Here is a 25,544-nt window from a genome sequence, read left to right as displayed (position 1 = left end):
ACAACGACATGTTTTCTCTGGACAAGTCGTGGCCCCCTGGCCTGGCCTCCCCTCCGCCCCTCTTGAGCCCAGCAGCAGGACAGACATGTAAAGGATAAACCAGAGCCCCTCACTCCCTGGTTAAGTCCTCCCAGGGCTGCTGCATCATCAGGGTTGGTAGCTGTAAGGACAGGAACCCCTGCAGCTGGGTGAAGGGGGAAAGGAGCACGTTTCACCGCCCCCGAGCGTTCACGTGCGCGCAGATCTGGGCGGGGTCCGAGCCTGAGCATTTCCAACCGCCCCAGGTGAAGCCGCCAGGTGGGCGGCCAGGGCGCATGTCAGGAGGCGCTCAGGCCCCTCGTGGGGAACAAACGCCTGCCCCACACCAGGGCCACTCAGCCAGACCCCGCCGCGGCCGCTGGCCCCGAGAGCTGGACCTTTTCTCTCCAGCCCTCCCCACCGAGGCCTGGCTCCCCGCCAGCGCCACCGCCTTCACCGGTTCCGCCAGCTCCACCTTCTCTCTTCCGGAGCAGAGGCTCACGGGAGGCTTCGGATTGGTGGGCCGGGGTCACATGACTGGGCCCCGCTGCAAGGGAGGCTGGGAAACGGACCTCTGGTTTCCACCCTGGGAAGTGAGACTCCTGGTGAGGGAAACGTCCCCTGGGAAGGGAGGTCTCACAGCCAGCCAGGGGGTGCACCACGTCCACGCCAGCTCCTCCCACAGCCAGACCCCGGCCGCGAGACTCACAGGCCCCGCCGTCCACACCTCGCCACGCTCCACACAGACCCAGGGTTCCCCCGGGAGGACGGCTGCGGGGATAAAACGGATCCACCGTGTTGAATATCCTTACGGCGTGTGAGCCGCTGTGTGGGGCTGCGTGTGCGGCCTCTTCTCGAGGTCTCGCTGAAGTGCCCTTTCTCTGACAGCGTGGTCGCAGTTCTTGACGCCAGCACGTGAAAAGCATCGCATGTGATGGTACGATGCTGAACTTTCACTTAAATGGCCTTTTTAAAGCGCCCGACCCTCAGCCAACACGTGGACAGTATCTCAGGTCGTGGGGATGGAAGGGGGCGGGGTGAGCGGAGGCCACAGCTTCACTCAGGTGAAGGGAAAGGAAGTTTGGAATCGGGTGGGAGCGGAGAGGACGGAAGCCAGCGATGGGGGAGGCAGAGGCGGTGAGAGCAGGGCTGTCGGGGGATGGTCGTGTGGTTATCTGAATAAAGGGGAATAAGATGTGGAATCATGATAAAAATAAGATCTATACTTCTTGAAAATATTTTTTAACATAAAGTATGTGAAGGTACAATTGTCTGCTAATATTTTGAGTATGGATTTGATAACTGGACTTGGGCTTTCTTTCCGTTACCTCGGCACAGCCATAATATAGTTTTTAGGAGCTGTAGTTCTCCCTAGAACGATAGCTTTTGCTTTTGTTTTTTTTCAAATAAGATGGTGAAACTTACAATCTCAGTACAAAATCCTTCAAAGTTTTTACCCAGTTCTCTACAGTTGCTTCACCCAAACTTGATTCGAAAGGACTTTTTAGAGCATCTCTCTTTATTAGGTAAACCGAAGGCTTTCAGTTCAGGTTTCATAGAAAGAACAACCCTGTTTTGCCCTATTATCTTATTCACTTATGATGATTTATTAAAGTATCTAAACTCCATAACAGATGCAACTGGCGTGAGCAGGTTGGGGACAGACACACTGATTCTCGGTCAGTCAGCACCTCCCCCAGCAGGAGCAGATGTGGCAGGGGCTGCAGAGGGGCTGACCCAGCCCTCCGTCATCGTGTGCAGAGGGAACCGGAAGTCAACGTGGGGAGCTTACTGCGTGGATGTCAACCAAGGAACCTTCTTCCAAAGCCGTGGTGTGGACACGGCGGGATCCTGGCACACACTCATCTCGCTGTTAAATTCAGATATATACACTCAACAACAGGGAGAGGGGAGGGGGAGGGAGAGGGAGAGCTATGTAAACCGTTGGGGTCATTCCCGTCAAGGAGTCCGCACCCCAAATGCAGAGGAGTCGGGGCATGGGCATCTGCTGTCCCCTCATCTGTCTCCAGGGGGTGAGTATCTCATCATTCTGACGTGAACCAGTGTTTCAAATTATGTTTTCATTCAAAATGGGCCTACAGACAGGTATGTATTTCATCTTACGTTCAACAGAGAGAAAAAATAATCCAGCTGTGATCTGTTCCAATACCGGTTAACTTGTAATTTTTAAGGGAACTCAATTTAAATCTAAACCTCGAGTAAGGTAGGACTCTCCCATGTTGTCATTATTTCCGTGGCCCCTGTGTCTTAGGCGGCTCCCCCCACCCCATGCTCCATCCTGGGCGCTGAGGGCCCACCAGCTGGGAGGGGAACACGTTTGTGTGGGGTCCTCGCCCCACCCCTCCCTGGATGTGTGGCCAACTCTGTGACCCCTCTGTGCCTCAGCTTCCTCGTTGGTGAGTGTGGATGAGAGCAGAACCTACCGTACTGGGAGAGGATTGAATGAGATAATCCGTCTAAGCCCCTTAGCACAAGGCCTGTCGCCCAGGAGGCACTGCATAAATGTGGTGGTTATTAACTTCACGTTCACAAGATGGACTTTGCAGTAAACGGTGCAGAAATAATTTTGAAATTTGTCATGCTATATTTCAGGGCACTTGTGAATGAAGTACTAGATTTCAAAGGCCTTTATCGCATGCTTTCTCATATCTAGGACCCTGGACTCAAATATTTCTTCATGTTAACGTATGTATTTTTTTCCTCGCCTGGCTGCCTCAACCCATATTTCTTATCCCTTCAGTCCTAATGCTTAAGCCTAGACTTTAGGAGAGCAACAGGAACAGGATATAATAATAATGTAAAAATAATACCATTGTATTTTTTTCTCTTAGATCAAGATTGATTTTCTGGTTCCCTATAACCTCACCTTTCACACGTGCCTGTGGGCTATTAAGATTTAGAGCATCCCTTTCATGTCCCACCTGCCATCTGGAAGGAGAGAGTCTCCCTGAGTTGAGTCCACTCACTTGAGATGATTTTCAATTTGTACCCGAGGGAGAGCTGACATCCTCAACCTTGTCAGTGTTCCCTCGGCATCACCGTCAGTCATTGTCACCTGTCTCTCTCTTTCTCTCATTTCTCTTTCCCATAGTCACGCATACAAGGCAGACCACTCAACTGACCCCAGATGCAGTGGGCCGTCCCTCTAGGACTCCTCCAGCCTTACAGCAGGGCGTCTCCCCTTCCCTGGTTTCCGGGTGTACCTGACACTTACTCTCCCACCTCCCACCATCCAGGACGCCCTGCTCTCTGAGCCCTCAGATCTCTCAGGAAGGTCCACCCCCTCCAGCCCACAGGACAGCGCTGCTGCTCTCCCAGAGCCAGGGAGATGCCAAGGATGAGGCCTGCAGCGACACGACACAGCAGAGGTTTGCCACATGGACATTGAGAACGCAGCCAGTCTTCTGGGAATCCAACTGATAATGTTTGAGGTGAAGCCAAGATGACCTCCCTCCTGGAGTCCACATGGTGCGGGCCTCCTCTTTGCCCCTCGCTGTCTCTCTCCTGGAATCTCTGACACGCGGGCTGACCTGCAGGACTTGGTCTTTCCACTGCTACTCACCCCCAGCACCCAGGGAGGACCTGGCCCACAATTCAGAGTCCGCAATGCCAGCAGAAAGAGTGAATGTCGGGGAAATTGGGGATGGGGCCAAGGTCTGGGGTCTACCGTCCACGTTGTGGACCGTCCCTCAGACACAGGCTCGGCATCATCCTGAGAACTAGCTGTGGGTCTTTAGAGGGCAGTGGTCCCCTATTACAGGCCACAGAGGATGTTCTGGGCTCAATACCAGTGAAAGGCTGTCATATTTTAACAACTGATGGATTAGATTGGGCCCGCGTGGATAATGCAGAATGCACTCTGTATTTCAAGGTCTGGACCCCTAATCACATCTGCAAGCCCCCCTCTCCCAGGTAAGGTAACACAGTCACAGGTCCTGGGGATCAAGGTGTGGACGCCTTTGGTGCCTTTATTCTCCCAGCCATGCCATCACGGACTTGAATCAAGGCTCTCCCCCTCCGTTTCCCTGATGGGATGCTGTGCTGTGATTTGATGAACTGCTTCTCTGTCCCTGACCTCTGACTTGAGGGTCAAACCTTCTCAAGGTCAAGAAGGGTCTCAGATTTCCAAAGGTCCGTTCAGTGAATATGAATTGATGCAAAGGTGAATCCTCAGGACACCCACGGGCAGGAGGTGACAGGAAAGTACAGACCAGGAGGGCCTGGGGCGCTGGTGAGACTGTGCCCCACGAGGGTGTGTCCTCCGCTCGGCACCAGCCACGGCTGCCACATGGCACGGATCTCAGAGCTGCCTGAGCCCTGGCTGCTCAAGAACTTGCAGAAATGAGCACTTTAGGCAAAACTTCTTAATTTTTAAGCGTTGGACCCTAACTCAGAGTGTTTCAGCACTGACCAGGTCAAGCAAACACCTGGAGGTCGCCCAGCCTGTGTCCTGCAGTTTACAATCTCTGCTCTGGGAAGTTTCTTTTCTTTTCTTTTCTTTTTGTCGTATATGGCCTTTATTATGTTGAGGTAGGTTCCCTCTATGCCCACTTTCTGGAGAGTTTTTTTTTTTATCATAAATGGGCATTGAATTTTGTCAAAAGCTTTTTCTGCATCTATTGAGATGATCATATGGTTTTTCTCCTTCAATTTGTTAATATGGTGTATCACATTGATTGATTTGCGTATGTTGAAGATTCCTTGCATCCCTGGGATAAATCCCACTTGATCATGGTGTATAATCCTTTTAATGTGTTGCTGGATTCTGTTTGCTAGTATTTTGTTGAGGATTTTTGCATCTATATTCATCAGTGATACTGGTCTGTAATTTTCTTTTTCTGTAGTATCTTTGTCTGGTTTTGGTATCAGGGTGATGGTGGCCTCATAGAATGAGTTTGGGAGTGTTCCTTCCTCTGCAGTTCTTTAGAAGAGTTTGAGATGGATGGGTGTTAGCTCTTCTCTAAATGTTTGATAGAATTCACCTGTGAAGCCATCTGGTCCTGGACTTTGGTTTGTTGGAAGATTTTTAATCACAGTTTCAATTTCATTACTTGTGATTGGTCTGTTCATATTTTCTATTTCTTCCTGGTTCAGTCTTGGAAGGTTATACCTTTCTAGGAATTTGTCCATTTCTTCCAGGTTGTCCATTTTATTGGCATACAGCTGCTTGTAGTAGTCTCTTAGGGTGCTTTGTATTTCTGCGGTGTCTGTTGTAACTTCTCCTTTTTCGTTTCTAATTTTATTGATTTGAGTCTCCTCCCTCTTTTTCTTGATGACTCTGGCTAATGGTTTATCAATTTTGTTTATCTTCTCAAAGAACCAGCTTTTAGTTTTACTGATCTTTGCTATTGTTTTCTTTGTTTCTATTTCATGTATTTCTGATCTGATCTTTATGATTTCTTTCCTTCTGCTAACTTTGGGTTTTGTTTGTTCTTCTTTCTCTAGTTCCTTTAGGTGTAAGGTTAGATTGTTTATTTGAGATTTTTCTTGTTTCTTGAGGTAGGCTTGTATAGCTATAAACTTCCCTCTTAGAACTGCTTTTGCTGCATCCCATAGGTTTTGGATCGTCGTGTTTTCACTGTCATTTGTCTCTAGGTATTTTTTTTACTTCCTCTTTGATTTCTTCAATGATCTCTTGGTTATTTAGTAACGTATTGTTTAGCCTTCATGTGTTTGTGTTTTTTATGGTTTTTTCCCCTGTAATTCATTTCTAATCTCATAGCGTTGTGTTCAGAAAAGATGCTTGATATGATTTCAATTTTCTTAAATTTACTGAGGCTTGATTTGTGACCAAAGATGTGATCTATCCTGGAGAATGTTCTGTGCGCACTTGAGAAGAAAGTGTAATCTGCTGTTTTTGGATGGAATGTCCTATAAATATCAATTAAATCTATCTGGTCTGTTGTGTCATTTAAAGTTTCTGTTTCCTTATTTATTTTCATTTTAGATGATCTGTCCATTGGTGTAAGTGAGGTGTTAAAGTCCCCCACTATTATTGTCTTACTGTGGATTTCCTCTTTTATAGCTGTTAGCAGTTGCCTTATATATTGAGGTGCTCCTATGTTGGGGGCATATATGTTTATAATTGTTATATCTTCTTCTTTCATTGATCCCTTGATCATTATGTAGTGTCCTGCCTTGTCTCTTGTAACATTCTTTATTTTAAAGTCTATTTTATCTGATATGAGTATTGCTACTCCAGCTTTCTTTTGATTTCCATTTGCATGGAATATCTTTTTCCATCCCCTCACTTTCAGTCTGAATGTGTCCCTAGGTCTGAAGTGGTTCTCTTGTAGACAGCATATATATGGGTCTTGTTTTTTTTTTTTTGCGGTATGCGGGCCTCCCACTGCTGTGGCCCCTCCCGCTGCGGAGCACAGGCTCCGGACGCGCAGGCTTAGCGGCCATGGCTCACGGGCCCAGCTGCTCCGCGGCATGTGGGATCCTCCCGGACCGGGGCACGAACCGGTGTCCCCTGCATCGGCAGGCGGACTCTCAACCACTGCGCCACCAGGGAAGCCCCTGGGTCTTGTTTTTGTAACCATTCAGCAAGCCTGTGTCTTTTGGTTGGAGAATTTAATCCATTCACGTTTAAGGTAATTATTAATATGTATGTTCCTATGACCATTTTCTTAATTGTTCTGGGTTTGTTTTTGTAGGTCCCTTTCTTCTCTTGTGTTTCCCACTTAGAGAAGTTCCTTTAGCATTTGTTGTGGAGCTGGTTTGGTGGTGCTGAATTCTCTTAGCTTTTGCTTGTCTGTAAAGGTTTTGATTTCTCCATCGAATCTCAACGATATCCTTGCCAGGTAGAGTAATCTTGGTTGTAGGTTCTTCCCTTTCATCACTTTAAGTGTATCATGCCACTCCCTTCTGGCTTGTAGAGTTTCTGCTGAGAAATCAGCTGTTAATCTTGTGGGAGTTCCCTTGTATGTTATTTGTCGTTTTTCCCTTGCTGCTTTTAATAATTTTTCTTTGTCTTTAATTGTTGCCAGTTTGATTACTGTGTGTCTCGGTATGTTTCTCCTTGGGTTTATCTTGTGTGGGACTCACTGCGCTTCCTAGACTTGGGTGGCTATTTCCTTTCCCATGTTAGGGAAGTTTTCAACTATAATCTCTTCACATATTTTCTGGAGTCCTTTCTCTCTCTCTTCTCCTTCTGGGACCCCTATAATGCGAATGTTGTTGCGTTTAATGTTGTCCCAGAGGTCTCTTAGGCTGTCTTCATTTCTTTTCATTCTTTTTTCTTTATTCTGTTCTGCAGCAGTAAATTCCACCATTCTGTCTTCCAGGTCACTTATCCATTCTTCTGCCTCAGTTATTCTACTATTGATTCCTTCTAGTGTAGTTTTCATTTCAGTTATTGTATTGTTCATCTCTGTTTGTTTGTTCTTTAACTCTTCTAGGTCTTTGTTAAACATTTCTTGCATCTTCTCGATCTTTGCCTCCATTCTTTTTCCGAGGTCCTGGGTCATCTTCACTATCATTATTCTCAATTCTTTTTCTGGAAGGTTGCCTATCTCCACTTCATTTAGTTGCTTTTCTGGGGTTTTATCTTGTTCCTTCATCTGGTACATATCCCTCTGCCTTTTCATCTTGTCTCTCTTTCTGTGAATGTGGTTTTTGTTCCACAGGCTGCAGGATTGTAGTTCTTCTTGCCTCTGCTGTCTGCCCTCTGGAAATTTCTTATTTCACAAGTCAGCCCAGAGCCTCCCTCCCAGGCCTCAGGGCAATATTGTTAAAATCAGATCTGGTGTTGGCCATTCACGTCACACCCCTCAGAGGCTCTCTCCACCTCCTCTGAGGCTCACCTGCTGCCCCAGCCCCTCCGCAGAGTAGTTCTCAGTCACCCAGTGTGTTCACACCCTGAACCCTGGTCCCTATGGTTCCCACACCTGCGATGTCCTCTCTCCTCATCAGCCTGGAGAATCTCCCTTCATGCAGCCCCTCCTCCAGGAAGCCTTCCTTGGCTTCACCAGGGAATTCTGGAGCACTCTCATCTGGGCCAGCATGCCCCATAGCAGATGTGTCACCGTGCACAGTAACTGCCTGTGGAGTAACCAGGAAATGCTTACCTATCACCTAACTATGCCAACCACCTTCTTGGTCCTGAGGACACAGCCATGAGCAGGGCACACCAGGCTCAGCCTCAGAGACGGCGATGCCAGCTCTGGAGGGAACTAAGTGAGAGGAAGTGGTGGAGGGTGTTTAGCCCAATGGACCAGCACAGTCACGTGGGAAACAGTGCAGAGACCATGAGTGAAGGGAATGGAGGGAGGGGAAGGTCTGTAGGCTGATTCAAGTTCCTGACCTTCTGAACTCCTGCACACTGACTTGAGCTCACTTCTCGTCTGACATACTCAGAGAAAGGATCACAATATTCCAATGTCTGTTCAGGGGTCTGTGTTAGCACGTCAGTGTGTCTGCTTCACCTGAGGCCCCGTAGCCTTGTCTGAGCAAGATCAGAGGTTGGCCCCATCTCGTAGGAAAGTTGAGGCTGGCAGGGGGTCCAGGGGCCCTTCCAGCTCACTGCTCTGCCTTCCCTGGGGCATCACCTAGTCCACAAGGCCGAGCCTGGGACCCCCATCCCCATGTCTGCAACCCAGCCTGCAGGAGGGGAAAGGGACAGGGAGTGGAGGGCAGTCATCTTCCTTATAAGGAAGTCACTGGAAGTGAGAGCATCACACCTGCTGATATCCCATTGGCCAAGATTTAGTCACATGACCACAACTCACTGGAAAGGGGCCTGGGGAATGTAGTCTCCAGCTCAGGGGCCATGCATCCAGCTAAATTCAGGGGCTCTGTTAAAATACACTACATGTGTAAAATAGATAGCTAGTGGGAACTTGATGTATAGCACAGGGAGCTCAGCTCGGTGCTCTGTGACGACCTAGATGGGTGGGATGGGGGTGGGTGGGAGGGAGATGCAAGAGGGAGGGGATATATGTATACATATAGCTGATTCACTTCATTGTAGAGCAGAAACTAACACAACGTTATAAAGCAATTTTACCCCAATTAAAAAATACATATTTCTCAAAATCCCATGTATTGAAATCAGTATAAGTCAAATTTTTCTGTTACTTGCAGCCAAACACCTTCCTAACTGATCCAATCTGTTGTATAGAATTTCTTATATAATAAAATTTCTGATCTCCACTATGAAAATAAAATTAGAGGGAGAATGGATACTAGAGGTTACATATCAGTCTTTCCAACTGGCTGCAATTTAAGAAGGGGGTGACTGTGTCGTTACCCTTCCATCAGTAGCACTCCAGAAGTTCAGATGCACAATAGTTCCTCAGTAAACTTTGGATGACTGAATGAATAGATGATAGTGAAGGAAAGGATAGTGTTTTATTTTTTAAATGTTTTTAAAATAAATTTATTTTATTTATTTTTGGCTGTGTTGGGTCTTCATTGCTTTCTCTAGTTGCAGAGGGCAAGGGCTACCCTTCGTTGTGGTGCGCTGACTTATTGCGGTGGCTTCTCATTGTGGAGCATGGGCTCTAGGCACGCAGGCTTCAGTAGTTGTGGCACGTGGGCTCAGTAGTTGTGGCTCGTGGGTGCTAGAGCGCAGGCTCTGTAGTGGTGCACGGGCTTAGTTGCTCCGTGGCATGTGGGATCTTCCCGGACCAGGGGTCGAATCCATGTCCCCTGCCTTGGTGGGTGGATTCTTAACCACTGCACTACCAGGGAAGCCCAGGATACCTTTTTAAGTTGAAGTATAGTTGATATACATTATATTAGTTTAAGGTTTACAAGATAGTGATTAAAGATTTTTATAGATTATAAGCCACTTAAAGTTATTATAAAATATTGGCTATATTCTCTGTGCTGTACATTACATCCTTGTACCTTGTTTATGTTATACCTAGTAGTTTATACTTTTAATACCCTTCCCCTGTATTGCTTCTGTGTCCACCCCTCTCCCCACTGGTAACCACTAGTTTGTTCTCTGTATCTGTGAGTCTGTTTTGTTATATTCATTCATTTTATTTTTTAGTTTCCACATATAAGTGAAAATATACAATATTTGTCTTTCTCTGACTTAATTCACTAAGTGTAATACCCTCCAGGTCCATCCATGTTGTTGCAAATGGCAATATTTCATTGTTTTTTATGGGTTAGTAGTATTCCACTGTATATACGTACCACACCTTCTTTATCCACTCATCTGTTGATGGACATTTAGATTGTTTCCCATATCTTTGCTATTGTAAATAATGCTGCTGTGAACATTGGGGTGCATATATCTTTTTGAATTAGTATTTTTGTTTTCCTTGGATATATACCCAGTAGTGGAATTGCTGGATTATATGGTACTTCCATTTTTAATTTTCTGAGGAAATTCCATACTGTTTTCCATAGGGGCTGCACCAATCTGCACTCCCATCAACAGTGCATGAGAGTTCTCTTTTCTCACAGTCTCGCCAACATTTGTTATTTCTTGTCTTTTTGATAATAGCCATTCTAACTGGTGTGAGGAGATAGTTCATTGTGGTTTTGACTTGCATTTCCCTGCTGATTAGTGAGGTTGAGCATCTTTTCATGTGCTGGTTGGCTATTTGTGTATCTTCTTTGGAAAACTGTCTATTCAGGTCTTCTGTCCATTTTTAAATTGGGTTGTTTGTGGGGTTTTCTGATATTGAGTTTTATGAGCTCTTTGTTAACCTCTTGTCAGACATATCAATTGCAAATATCTTCTCCCATTCAGTAAGTTGTCATTTAATTTTGTTGATTGTTTCTTTTTCTGTGCAAAAGCTTTTAAGTTTGATTAAATCCCACTTGTTTGTTTTTGCTTTTGGTTCCTTGGCTTGAGAAGTCAGACCCCCCAAAAATATTGCTAAGACTTATGTCAAAGACTGTACTGCCTATATTTTTTTCTAGGAGCTTTTTGGTCAGTCTTACATTTAGGTCTTTAATCCATTTTGAGTTTACTTTTGTATGTGGTGTTAGAAAATGTTCTAATTTCATTATTTTACATGCAGCTGTCCAGTTTTCTCAACACCACTTGTGGAAGATGAGGTAGGAGGTAGATGGGCCCTTGGGCTGAGTAGCTGGCATTTGTCAAGCTGAGTAAATTAGAACTTGTCTCCTCCTGACAGTTCAAGGAAAAAGTTAATGGAGGAGTGGTGAGGAGCTGAGCTCTGCTGGAGTAAAGAAATAAGATGACCACATCTATCATCCTTGAGGTCAAGGAGACCTCCCTGACTGCACATGTGCAGAAAGGCTCCTCAGTGGTCAAAAAGGGAGGGGGGTGGTGTCCCATAATAGGTGCTGTCAATCTCCCAGAGACCCTCACACTGAAATCCATCTTGGCTAAAAGATGTATGCACATATTGGGAAGGGCCCTGGGTCTGATTAGATGTGTGAAATGAAGCAAGATGATTTGCCAGAGGAAAACAAAGACCCAATTGGACTGCCCTCACATAAATGATTTAATCCGTCCCCAAAGCACGCAACTCTCTCTCTCTCTCTCTCTCTCTCTCTCAGCCTGCCCATGCTTTCTCTGCACATATCTTCTCTCCTAATAGACACTTTACTTGCCTCACTACTTTTTATCTCTTTGCCAAATTCTTTCTTCAAAGCATACAAGAGCCAGGGAAGCACTGCAGCCCCGGTTCAATCCCTGGTTGGGGAACTGAGATCCTGCTTCAAGCTGCCACAGCTGCAGCCACCCCACAGCCACCTGAGATCAAAGGGAATGTCTTTCCCCCATTGTATATTTTTGCCTTCCTTGTTGTAGATGAGTTTATGTGCATGGGTTTATTTCTGAGCTCTCTATTCTATTCCATTGATCTTTGTGTCTGTTTTTTTTTTTTTTTTTTTTTGCCAGTACCATACTGTTTTCATTACTGTAGCTTTGTAGTATAGTCTGAAGCATGGGCATGTGTTACCTCCAGCTTTATTATTTTGTCTCAATATTGCTTTGGCTATTCAGGTTCCTTTTTTTGGTTCCATACAAATTTTAGGATTATTTGTTCTAGTTCTGTGAAAAATGTCATGGGTATTTTGGTAGGAATTGCACTAAATCTGGAGAGCGCTTTGGGTAGTATGGACATTTTAGTAATATTAATTCTTCCAATCCATGAACATGGAATATTTTTCAATTTCTTTGTATCATCTTCAGTTTCCTTCATCAGTGTCTTATAGTTTTCAGAATATAGGTATTTCATCTCCTTGGTTATGCTTATTCCTAGGCATTTTATTCATTTTGATAACATTGTAAATGAGATTGTTTTCTTGCTTTCTCTTTCCGATGGTTCATTATTAGTGTATAGAAAAGCAACAGATTTCTGTATATTAATCTTGTGTCCTGCAATTTTACTGAATTCATTTATTAGTTCTAAGAGTTTTTTTTTTTTGGTGGAGACTTTAGGGTTTTCTATACATAGTATCAAGTCATCTGCATATAGTGACAGTTTTACTGCCTCCTTCCAATTTGGATGCAATTTATTTCTTGTTCTTGTCCGATTGCTGTGGCTAGGACTTCCAATACTATGTTAAACAGAAGTGGCAAGAGTGGGCATCCTTGTCTTGTTCTTGATTTTAGAGGAGAACCTTTTAGCTTTTCACCATTGAGAATGATGTTAGCTGTGGGTTTGTCATAAACATCCTTTATTATGTTGAGATATGTTCCCTCTATACCCACCTTTGTTGAGAATTTTTATCATGAATGTGTGCTGAATGTTGTGAAATGCTTTTTCTGCATATATTGAGGTGATTGCGTGGTTTCTATTCTTCATTTCAGTAATGTGCTGTGTCACACTGATTGATTTGTGGTATTGAACCATCCTTGCATCCTGAAATAAATCCCACTTGATCAAGATGTTTGATCCTTTTCATATATTGTTGAATTTAGTTTGCTAATATTTTGTTGAGGATTTTTGCATTTATAGTTATCAGAGATAGTGGCCTGTAATTTTCTTTTTTGTAGTATCTTTGTCCGGTTTTGGTATCAGGGTAATGGTGGCCTCAAAGAATGAGTTTGGGAGTATTCTTTCCTCTTTGATTTTTGGGAATAGTTTGAGAAGGATGGGTATTGACTCTTCTTTATATGTATGGTAGAATTCTCCTGCGAAGCCATCTAGTCCTGGACTTTTGTTTTTGGGGAGTTTTTTTGGTTTGTTTTTATTTGTTTTTGTTTTTGTGGTACACGGGCCTCTCACTGTTGTGGCCTCTCCCGTTGCAGAGCACAGGCTCCGGACGCACAGGCTCAGTGGCCATGGCTCACGGGCCTAGCCACTCCGTGGCATGTGGGATCTTCCGGACCGGGGCATGAACCCATGTCCCCTGCATCGGCAGGCAGACTCTCAACCACTGTGCCACCAGGGAAGCCCTTTGGGGAGTTTTTTGATCACTGGTTCAATTTCAATGCTAGAAATTGGTCTGTTTAGATTATCTATTTCTTCCTGATTCAGTCTTGGAAGATTGTATGTTTCTAGGAATTTATCCATTTCTTCTAGGTTGTCCAATTGCCTGGCATATAACCATTCATAGTATTCTCTTATGATTGTATTTCTGTGGTATCAGTTATAATTTCTCCTCTTTCATTTCTTATTTTATTTGGGTCCTTCCTCTGTTTTTTTTTTTTGCTTCTTCATGAGCCTGGCTAAAGGCTTATCAATCTTGTTTATCTTTTCAAAAACCAGCTCTTGGTTTCATTGATCATTTTTATTTATTTATTTTTTGGACTGTATTTTATTTATTTCTGCTCTGATCTTCGTTATTTCCTTCCTTCTGCTGAATTTGGGCTTGGTTTGTTCTTTTTAACTTTCTTCAGATGGTAGGTTAGGCTGTTTGAGATTTTTCTTGTTTCTTGAGGTAGGCCTATATTGCTATAAACTTCCCTCCTAGAATTGCTTTGGCTGCATCTCATACATTTTGGAAAGCTGTGGTTTTATTTTCATTTGCCTCAAGGTATTTTCTGATTTCCTCTTAGATTTCTTCATTGACCATTTGGTTTTTTAGTAGCATGCTGTTTGTTATCCATGTGTTTGTCTAGTCCCAATTTTCTTTCTGCGATTGATTTCTAGTTTCATACTGTTGTGGTCAGAAAGGATGTTTAATGTAATTTCTATCCTCCTAAATTTGTTGAGACTTGTTTTGTGCCTTTGCATGTGAAAGAAAAAGATATCTTGAAATTCTATCTACAAAACAAAAATCTTATAGGATGAATGGCTGCCTTAAGGCGATTATTTAACCTGCAAGTGCTCTGAGAACAAGGGGGATATGTTATGAATAATCTGTGTACTTTGAGTAATAGCTTATTGGACAAGATCCCCAAAGAAGAAGATTTGCCAAACCTACTAATTTTTTTTTCTTGTGGTGTTGCACATTTGGGGAAAAAATGGTAAAGTTCCCAACCAGAATACTTTGGACAATTCCCAGGTATGCACAAGCATAAAGTTGTAAAAACCCATTTGTCAGTTACAAGTGCACATTCTGTTACTTTGCACAGGACTGAAACAAATTTAACTAAATTCTGCAGTGAAGTCACCATCCAGTGGAGACCAAGCATGGAAATTTAATTCCTCAGAGGAAACTTAATAAAGTCACGTGTGGCTGAAAATGAGACGGCTAATGAAATTATTTCTGGGACAGTGTCTGAACTTTTTACACAGAAATGAATGGTTCTTGTTGGAAGCTATTTGAATAATCCATTGCTGATAGATGATAAAAAGAAGAATCCTCTAATGTTCTAAGGCAGACTTGAAAAGACTCACTGGGGACATCAGGAGTTTAAGGCTTTTGAAATTCTAGAAATGTTCACAGCCCTTTATCCTGTGGCTGCTAAAGAAGAGTTCAGATAGTGTGACCATCAAGATTTCACCGGCATGTCCCCAGTTACGTAATGGTTCTTTTTAATATAATCCACATCTCTATAGCAGTGCTGCCTTCATGTTCAGGTCAACTACTCAGGCTTCATCCATGATTTCTCTCTTTGCCTCACATCCCACTACTAATTTAAGTCCTGGAGGGTTTACCTCTAGTATATGTCATCTTAGTTTACATCTCCCCATAAGCAGATCTGGAGCAAACATTCAAGGTCAAGCTATTTGGAGGTCAAGTATTTGGGAGAAGGCTTGAGAAATGCTGGTAGGAGAGGGGTGAATGAGGCTAGACAGGGGAGGTGGCTGGTGAAGAGTCTGTGTCTGAAACCAAGAGAGGAAACTGAAGCACAAACAGATACATAAAAATATTGAAAGACTGATTAGAAATGATAGGAGTAAACCCATTAGAACTAACAAATAGATGTATCAGATGTAAATAATAACTAAACTCTAATCCTTACAGAAGAGGATGTTCCAGGAAATGTGTGTTCCAGCTTTGAGTTCTGGAATGCAAGATACCAGGGTGAAATCTAAGCCTGTGCGATAGAGAAGCTAAATGCAGTTGTGTAGGGACTTCTGTCTGCTGTCCAAGACTCCCATTCTATTACAAGAGCTGCTTTTGACTAAAACACCCAAAAGTTTTCAGCAGTCACAGAAAATCCCCAAATCTCAGCGACTTGAAACAGCTGTCCATTCCTTGCTTGTGCCACACGCCAATCATGGACTGACAGGGGTGCTCTGCTCGCCACAGCTGCCCCAGGACCCAGGCTGCTGCTGTCAGTCACCATGTCGGAGTGGGGAGGAGCTCCACAAGGACGTCAGATGCCCTGGGATAGAAGTGAGCGTGACCTCCATCCAGCAATCCCATTACTCCAGGTGGGTGGGACGAGCTCTGTAATGGGGCTCCACCCTGTGCTGTGGAGGCTCAAAGGAAGGAGCATCACGGGCAGACTGGGGTCCGGGAGGGCTTCCCAGGGGCTCAGGAGAGGCAGCCTCGCCCACGAAGAGGAGGGCGTGAAAGGCTGAGCCTCAGACGTTTCTGGAGGCGGGTGGGGGTCTGAGCGCCGTGTGGGTCTCAGCCTTTGCCTCTGGCGGTTCCTGTTCTTTAACTGCGGTTGTGGATTCTCCCCAGCAGCGCCGAGAGCAGACCGCAGAGCAGCCCGTCTGGGCGCTGTCTCCACCTAAGGACAGGCCGCCACCTCGGGAGTGTGCGCACCTCATCTGGACACACGGGCTGTTGTAGCCCCGTCTTAGACCTTACTTCTGGGAGCCGTTCCCGCCAGAATCTCCCGTTCTGTTTCTAGAGCTTTGTGAGCTGTGCATCGCATTAGGCGGCATTTCTGGTTTCTGAATCGGGGGGAGAATCCCAGGACGGGCCCTCCGACACACACATCCACAGTCGGCAGCTCGCTGTCACCTCGAAACGCCTGTGGATGAGTCATCTGCTTCCGAGTTCAGGAATCAGGTTAACATTTCAAATTTCATTAGAGCCTCAAGACCTTCCAGAGCTCAGTGTGATTCATATTCGGTGAATGCACAAATCCCCAAACTGATACACTCGGGTTCTAAACCTTCAAAATATGAAAGTACCGTCTAAGGAGCACATTACAGGTGGACTCAGAGAGGCATTAGCCCATGGCTGGGCTGTGGGGAGCCTGGCAGGGAATCTGCAGGGCCAGAGAAAGGGCAGGACGCGGGGCGGGGTGGCCGACCTCTGGCCAGAACCGTACAGGAGGCCATAGTCCCAGCGGGTCCCAGGCTCTGGCCGAGGTCAGCGGGTCTCAGAGATTCGTGTCCAGGACCAGAAGTGAGGACCAGGCTGGAAACCCTCCTCTCTTCCCTTCAGGGTCGGCATGCGGGGGCAGCTGGGGGCCTCCAGGGCACTGACCCAGATTCTGTGTTGGACATCTCCCAGCATCCACCTCTCCTTCTAGGAGCGCCCCAAGTTTCATCCGGGAATCCACCCGCTCAGACCCGTGATCCAGGCAGAGCACCCTTGGCTCCAGTTGGGGCTGTGATCCAGGTCAAGTCAAGGCCTGCCCTGATTGCAGTGATTGGTCCAGAGCTGGTCACATGACATCAGCATGTCCAATCAGAGTGAGCATCAGGACTTGCCCCAGGCGGACAGGAAAGGCTCTTACCACGGGCTGTGTTCTGGCTGCAGTGATTGGTTCAGGAAGGTCACATCACCTTAACATGTCCAATCAGAGTGAGGTTTAGGGTTTGTCCCAAGTCAACAGGAAAGGCTCTTACACTTTCCACTGGCTGTGTCCTGGCTGCAGTGATTGGGTCAGGGACGGTCACATGACCTCATGCAATCCAATCACAGTGAGTGCCAGGCCTCGCCCGGGGCTGACGGGAAAGCCTCGGCTCTGAGAGGAGGTGAGCGGGACCTGCGCTGCCATCTCGTCACCGTGGAGGGGCCTGAAGATGCCCGAAGGCAGAGATTGGTGCCTGATAACAAAGCCAGGCTGAACGAAGGCAAAGGGATGAGAGGGAAGAAAGGACTGCGTTCTGATGACGTCACTGGGGCCCTGGATCCAGCCGCGCCTGAAGCTGGCCCTGCCTTGCGGAGACCTCAGGTCAGGAGTGCACCAGCCCCACCCCTGTTTTCTTGAGCGGATGTGAGGTGGGTCCGTCACTCGGCAGTGAGGAGGCCTCGTTAGTGCAGAGGGCACGGAGCAGATTCTAGGGTCGCAATTGTGCAGATTGCCGTCGTGCGGTCCGAGCCCGGACCCTCCGGCCTCGGCCTCCGCGTCTGTAAAAGGAGGATGGAGGGTTAATGTTGCGGTGAGTAGCCCGGAAACAACTGACGTGAGTAGGGCGCATATAGGAGTGCATGAAACACCCAGAGCAGCGGGCGTGGGAACAGGGAGGAGGGTACACAGGCCACCGGGGAGCGGTGCACAGTAAAAGCCCACAGCAGAGGCTTGTACACGAGGCGGATGCGGACCAGGATACGGAGGAGACTCACGTGGCAACACAAATAAGCACCAACACATGCAAGTGACACGCACACGCACAGGATGCCGTCACATCCAGGTAGCACAGGTGCGTGAGCGTAGCACAGGTCACATATACAGGGATGCCATCGGATAGCAGCACATGGGAAGCAGACGATACAGTCACTGGGAACACACGTAGGAAGCGCACGGAGCACAAGAAAACAGCTCGTGCGTGACACGCACAGCATCGCAGATGTTAGACACACACCGCTATAGCCCATAAGTCACACCCTCGGGCGATTGACGTGGGAGCCAGATAGGTAAGTCTCAGGCAGACCCTGCAGGTAACAGAACCATCCCCAGATGCACACCCATAGATTAGCCACGTGGGTGGCACACCTGCAACACGTACACAAGCTGTCTCAGGCCCATACTTGGTCAGAAGATTCGGTAAGAAGTAGACATGGGCCCAATACTTCCCTCTAGCCTGAGACCCAGATCTGCCTGGAGACAAAACATGTTTGGAAACCAGGGAAGGGATTCAGAAGGGCTGGCAGCTGTAGTGCTTGGGCCTCTGAGAACGATTGGGGCGCTATAGCGGTGGTCTGAGTACTTGTTTGTGTACCATATATCACGATTCTAAATCATTAGCCTTCAATCTTCCCCAGAGAAAACCGTCAAGATGTTTAAGTAGAATAACCCTCGTGTGTATTTCTTTTCCAGCATCACAGATGCAGTAAATACTTTGCAAAGAGGCCTTTATCTCTTAGATAACAAAGAACTTGTGAGGACCCTTGACTTACTCCACAAATCTTCCCTGGTTCTGTCCTGCTGCCTAGGCTCTCCCAAGAGCCCCTCTCATTATCGGAAGTGGGGCTTCTTCAGGACCTTGTGACTGCTGACAGGCTCCCAGGTCGTCGGAGGCCCTGAGCATCTCCAGGAATCGGGGTGTGCCAGCGTTAGATGGGGGAACACTCAGTTTACTGCATCCACTCTGACAGCTCAGAGAAAAGACGAGGTCAGGGACCCTCATGAGGAGGTTGTTGACGAAGGGATGCTGCACTTGGACTTTCTATCCTGGGAGCACTTTTATTCTTCACCTTTAAAGGGACGCGGGAACGCTCTCCCTGCTGTGGGTCGGCATTCACGAAGCTGTGGATAACTTGCCAAGGTGGGGCCGATGGAGGAAGTCAATCCTGGCAGGTGGTGTCTTCTGCCGGGTCCTGAGGGGAACTCCCACCCAGGGTGGGGTGAGGGGGCTGTTTCACAGATGTCACTTTAAGTCCGCTTTGAGCCAAGCTCCTCCCCCCTTCATGCAGTACGCGTGCACGGGGTAGCAGGAAAGAAGAGGAAATTCTTAAGATCAGGATGAAAATCCATTGAATTTCTAAGTGTCTCCAAGTTCTCTGGTGCTTGGCGCTGGCCAGAGTCCAGGTCTGTAGCCTGGACCCAGAGAACCTTGACCCATGCCTGGCAGAGACTGTGACCCATGAACACAGCACAGCCTTGGACCCGGGTTCCTTGGGAGGTGCTGTACCCTTCTGCATCGTGGGGGTGACTTTCAGCTCAGCCACGAAAGGACTGGGACCCCTCACCCTCTGCACCCAGGCTCCAGATGCCCACAGTGCTGCCCACCATGGGACAGGCTTGGGGACTGGGCCATCTCATTATGACTGTTGTTCAAACTCATGCTCCGTCCAGCTCCCGGTATGTCACTGGTCCCCAGTGCCCCTGGAAGAGCCTAGAAAACGAAGAAAAGCGTCTCTGCATGGATTAAAAATGAATTGGGGCTTTGAAAGACATCAAAGCCAATTCCAGTTTTAAGAGCAAAACACATTTCATGAAACATCATCGCAATTACCTTGCATTATCCACGCCCATCCCTCTTAGCATCCTCTCCACCCTCTCATTTCTTAGGTATGATCTTAGCAGAGTGACACCTGCCTCAGTTTTAATTAAAAGCGAATAATGTCGAAATGTATTTAGAGGGAAAAAAGGACACAGATCCCCTCTGAAGCCCATTTACCGCTCTTCACAGTGCGTTTAAATCACCCCACGTGCCTAGTGCAGACCTTGCTGGAGCTTTGCCACTGCAGGTGCTGAGTGGGTCCAGCGATGAGTGCTCTCTTGGTCAAGTGATCGAGAATGTGGACCATCTAGTGTATAAGCTATAATGCTGTACACCCGAAGTTTGTATAGAGTAATAAAAGAATATGGGCCATCTATAGCTTCGAGCGGGTCAAAGGGTGTCTCTAACCCCCACTGCCACAGCTCTGAGGGCTTGGACTTCTCCTCCAAGCCTGAGCACCGGGGTGGCCCTCAGCCCTCGAGTCTCTCACATTTTCCCTGTGAAGCTGTCCCTGAGTTACCAGACCATTCGATTCCTCCCTCCCTCCCTCCCTCCTTTCCTCCCTCCGTCCCTTCCTTCTTTCCTTCCAAACGTATTTTCTGAGGGGCCAGGCTCTGTTCTCGGTATTGAAGCTACAGATCGTAGCAAACCGGATTCATCACATGTCTTCAAGTTCACGGTCTAGACAGGGATACGGAAAAAGAATAAGTGCTCTAAAGACACAGAATTGCAAACTTCAATGGATACTGGGAGAGAAAATTACAGGGACCCTTGGGAACATAAAACGGGGACATTCTGGGAGCTGGCATCTGAAGGAGGTGTGATCAAAGTAGATGGCACTCCAGGCAGAGGGAACAGCAGGTGCAAAGCCCTGAGGTGGGAGGATGAGAAGCCCCTCAGACACAAACACCATTGTTATAACAAGAGCTGACACTGACACAGGCCTCACTGTGCCCACACACAGTTCTGCTTTAAATACACCTCCTCACTGCATCCCGAATCCATCCTTATGAGTACAGACATCTCAATGAGCACAGTACCATCAACATTCCTGTACTTTGGGTGAGGATACCGAAGCACACGTGGATACGTAACTTGCCTGACGTTACACAGCTCGTGAGTGGCAGAACCAGGATTGGAGCTGGGCCATCTGGATCGCTGTACTGAGCTGCTTGAAGACCTTTCAGTGTAGCTTGAGCTCCAAGAGGAGATGGAGCGTCGTGTGCCCAGAGACTGGGGGTGAGCAGGACCAGAACCACGTAATGGGGAGCCGCGGGCCATCTGTGTTCGTCAGGATCCTCTACGTTGGGAGCAATGAGAGCAAACCACCGCCAAACCACCTTAAGTGAAAAGAGGTGTTATGGTGCACCTAGCTGGAAACTAGGATAGGTTTCAGGCCTGGCTTGATCCAGGGGCTCAAGTGACATTACCAGGGTTCATTCTCTCCTCACTTTCTCTGTGCTGGCTTTATTCTCAGAGCACCTTTGTTCAACAGCTCAACCTTAACATCCCCCTGTCCCCCCAGTTCACGACACAGAAGTCTCAAGAAAAGTCAACCACCACCTCCCGGCTATTCAGCCATAATTTCAGGGCTTCCCTATTTGAGCCAGAGAGTCCTGCTTGAGTCACCTGCCCATCCCTGAACCAATCACTGTGGCTCAAGCCAGGATGGATAACCCACCCTCAGGACACCAGGAGCAAAGACACATCTGGGCCACAGGGGAGGCTACGAAAGAGGGAAATAGAGGCTGCACGTCCAACACATGAGTGTATGCACGTCCAACACATGAGTGTAATTCTTCAGGCCCATCTAGGATGTTGGCCAGGGAGGAGGGCTTGGCCAAAGAAGAGGGTGTGTACTCTGGGATCTCTGGCCAGCAGAGACCATGGCTATGAGGAGAGAGGACAGAGGATGGCTTAGAGGACGCAGCAGCTCCAGGGGAGCTTGAGAATGCCCCCGAGCTCTGCTCACTCCCCACTCCACCCTGCGCCCAGGCTTGGGTGGGACAGAAACCTCCAGAGCCCAAGAGGGCTGGAGGGGCTCTAGCCAATTGTTCCCAAAATAGACGCCCACTGAATTACCGGAGCGGCTTTGGAAAGACTGGATCCTGACTGCCACCTTCAGAGATCCTGGTGTAATTGGTCTGAGGCACGGTTTGGAAATCTGGATTTTTAAATCTCCCCAGGTGATTCTTATTTGTGGCAGATACTGTGATCCACAGACTGAGTCAGTCCCCGCATGAACCAGTGGTGCCTCCATTCCCCAAATACAACCTGGGGACCCACTCTATTTTAGTTCGTCTCAATTTAATCTATCTTGTAAGAAAACTGTCAGTTCCGTTACTCACCTTAAATTTCTATCGATTTTTTTCCCCATCCTCCCTGGGGCTTCTTCAGAGTAACGGAAGAAATCAATATCTGACCCGGACAGTCCCTTTTTCCCTTTGCTGTGCTGATTTGCTCAAAAATTTTTTGGTGGTAGTGAGCCTCTAGATGCGTCCTCACCTTTCTAAGGCTGGCCAGAGAGGAAATGACTGAGAGAGAGAATCACAGGATCAACCTCCACGGCAGCCCTGCAGTGGGGCTTAGAGGAGAGAGTCCCAAGTACGTCGTACACAGCTGTTCAGGGCTACCTCTATCATCCACCCACTCACAGGGACCAGTTCATGATGGATGTCTCTGCAGACGTCTGTGAGGCGGGATCCAGGATCCCGGTGCATCCAGACCCACACCTCCCAGTAGAGGATGGAGGGAGGCACATCCCGAACCGAGCAGGTCCGATCTTGCTGTGACCACGCTTACTTAGAATTGACTAAGATCAGATGCTGTGCCATCAGTCATCTTGGATGAAGAAATAGAGATTAGGCTGGTTTCAAAAAATGTTTCATTTTTTCATCTTTCAAAATTTGAACCAGCCGCAGATTTGGGTGGAAGGGGGACGGTTCTCAGAGACGTGCTGCTGCTACAGGATGAACGAGAGCACCAGATGGCTCTCCTTGAGCAGGTTTATGTGTGGCTGGAGAGGCAAAGCCAGGGTGTGCGTCATTGAGGGTCCAGGTCCATTAGCACTGTGCCTGAGACAGATGTGCCCAGTAAGTTCTCAGCAATGACTTAGCAACGTGAATGTACACAGTAAGCCGTTGGCAATGGCCCTTGGCGCTGTGAGTATATACAGTAGGTGCTCGATAATGACCTGACCTCATGGGTGTATGCAGTAGGAACTCTAATGGTTTGGTGGGTCATCTCCATGCCCAGCTGATCACCAGATGCGGGGAGGTGCCTGAAACCCACTGCTGGCGACATGACTTCCAGGTAAGTTAGAGGTTCTAGAGACGCAACACCTGCAAGAGCAGAGGTCACCTGATGAGGTGTCAGCCAGGTACCTCAGGGGCACTTTACACACCTGCGCTCTGCGGTAGGTGACTGATAACGACGGATAATGCGCTCACTGGACGCCTACCTCCCCGGGTGACGCCTCTTCCTAGGATGCGGACCGCACCCCTCTCAAGCCTGTGAGCAGGTGCTGCGCTCGCCCACATTCTACAGATGGACATCAGACCCAGGAAGAGGCGCAGTGGCCCGCCCTGGGTCCCACAGCTAGAAAGTGACCAAGCTGGGTTTGAGGCAGCAGTCAGGCTGCAGACCCCCTCAGCCCACAGGGTGGGTGTCGGTGTCATGGGCCCAGGACTGTGCATTTACCCAGGCATGCCCGGTGGTGCCTCTGATCCCCGACCCAACCACAGGGAATCCCAGTGACCTGTGGGGGTGAGAGACTAACATCTGGGTGCTGGGAGGAGGGGGTACCTGGGCTGCAGGCAGCTGCCTTGCTGCCACACAGGAGCGTGAGGCTGGAGGCACCCAGAGGACAGCAGAGCCCAGAGGTGGGGAGGCAGAACCAGCTGAGCCCCTGGATCCAGCTGTACCTGCAGCCTATGGGGAGCCTGTGCTCCCATATTGTCCCTCTATGCAACCTGAGTTGGGTTCTTGGGCTTGTGACCTTCTGCCCTGCATGATACAGAGCCCCCTGCCGATCTGACCTCACTGTCCCTCAGCCATTCTCCTGTCACTCCCTGCCCCAGGCTCACAGGCTCTTCCTGCAGCACTGTGCCTGCCCCATGCGGCCCCTCACCTGCAGTGCCCCCTGGAGCCGAAGAGATAGTCATTTCTTAAGGCCACATAGCTAATACATGGCAGAGCCAGGATTTGAACTTGAATCCGCCTGACAGCAGGACGCAGGTTCTTGACCACCTTGCAGGGTGGTGGACCTCTGAGGAAAGGGTGCTGTGGGCCCCCAGCGCAAGGTCGCCGTCACAGTCCCTGCGGCCCCGCCCTCCCGTCCAGGCCCCGCACCTTCCCCAGCATTGTTTTCAGTGAGTCTGTGCAGGAATCCCAGGGAGGACGGGCGGGGCTGGAGGGAGAGTGACCCTGTGAGTCCAGGCAGACCCACGGTCGGGAAGGGCGTGAGCGTCCTCAGGTGTGAGTGACGTCATCGGGGCTCCTGGGCTGCAGCCCCCGATTTCTAACCAACCTTCGGAAGACAGAAGGGGAGCCACTCTGAAAACCCAGCAAATGGCTCAGAAAACCTGCTTCGAGGATTAAGAAAAGCATGAAACTGTTAACTCGTCCTCTGGACCCTTCCTGGGCCTCTGATATAACAACGATGGCCCAGCTTCCTGCTGTGGAAGGAAGGTTGCAGGGGAGGGGAGGTGACGTGTTTCCTCTACGACCCACATCACTGCAGAGGCCCTGCTCCCCCCGGGCCCATCACATGCAAATCCTCTCTGCTGGCCGCTCTTCTGCAGCAGCTGTTGTTGTGGGCAGAGCTGGACAGGAGCTGCCCTGCATGGGGCAGGTGAGAGCACCCAGGCCGAGACCCGTGAGGCAGATGAGTTCTAGGCCCCAGGCGTGGTCAGGGAGCTGCAGCCTGGCATCCCCTGAGATGTGGGGAATGCAGAATCCCAGGGCCCAGCCCCGGCCCAGGAATCAGCATATCTGCAGTGCAAGCAGCCCCAGGGGACTCCTGAGCACGTTGTTCTCTGAGGAGCCGGAGGGCAGCTGCTCTGTCTGGCCAGCACAGCACAGGGGGCAGAAATGCATCCATTGTGGCTGCATCGGGTGGGCCAAGTCTGCTGTGAGCGGCTGCAGACCTCAGTCCACAGGAGCTCACGTGAGACAAGCTACTCTCTCGCACAAAACCCAAGTGTGGAGAAGTGTGGTCCAGGGCTGGCATCATCATTCACAGTCATAAGGGAAGATAGCTCCTCTCTCTTGCTTCTAGGAACTCCTCGATATTGGATTCTTCATCATGTTCCAAAATGGCTGCTTGAGCTCCAGCCCCCACATCTACATTCCAGCTGCCTGAGACAGGCAGGCCGCTGTCCTTATCTGACTCTACTCTCCTGAACCTCTCCAGCTCCTCCAAGCTTGGGGACCAGATTCACACAAAGCCACGGCAGCTGTGAAGGGACCCATGTCTTGGGATGAGCACTGGGAAAGTCAGAGTGATTTTTCACTGCCTGGACACGGTGTTCGGAACCAGCACTAAAACTCCAAGGTAGCGCATGTGTTATAAGTGGATCTGCCCTGCAGAGACAGGGTCACCCCGAGGCCCCAAGGGCAGGGTGGCCCAGTAAGCCCAGGCATGGGCATTCTTTGTGCCCTATGCTCTCCACCGCCACATGGAAACAGCCTGCACGGTGGCCATTTAGAGTGGAGACCATCGAAATGGTAGACCCAAGGGCAGAAGAAATTAGTTCCAATCAGTGAAGGAAAAAGATCTCTCAAAACCCAGGAGATCTGTAAAACCAGGACTAGAACTGAGGGGCAGGGCCATTTGCAAACTAAGAGACAAATGCAGCTTGTTAAGCTAATCAAAGC

Source organism: Phocoena phocoena, chromosome 13, assembly GCF_963924675.1.
Source record: "Phocoena phocoena chromosome 13, mPhoPho1.1, whole genome shotgun sequence".
NCBI classification, from domain to species: domain Eukaryota; kingdom Metazoa; phylum Chordata; class Mammalia; order Artiodactyla; family Phocoenidae; genus Phocoena; species Phocoena phocoena.
Note: the sequence above shows the minus strand (reverse complement) of the source record.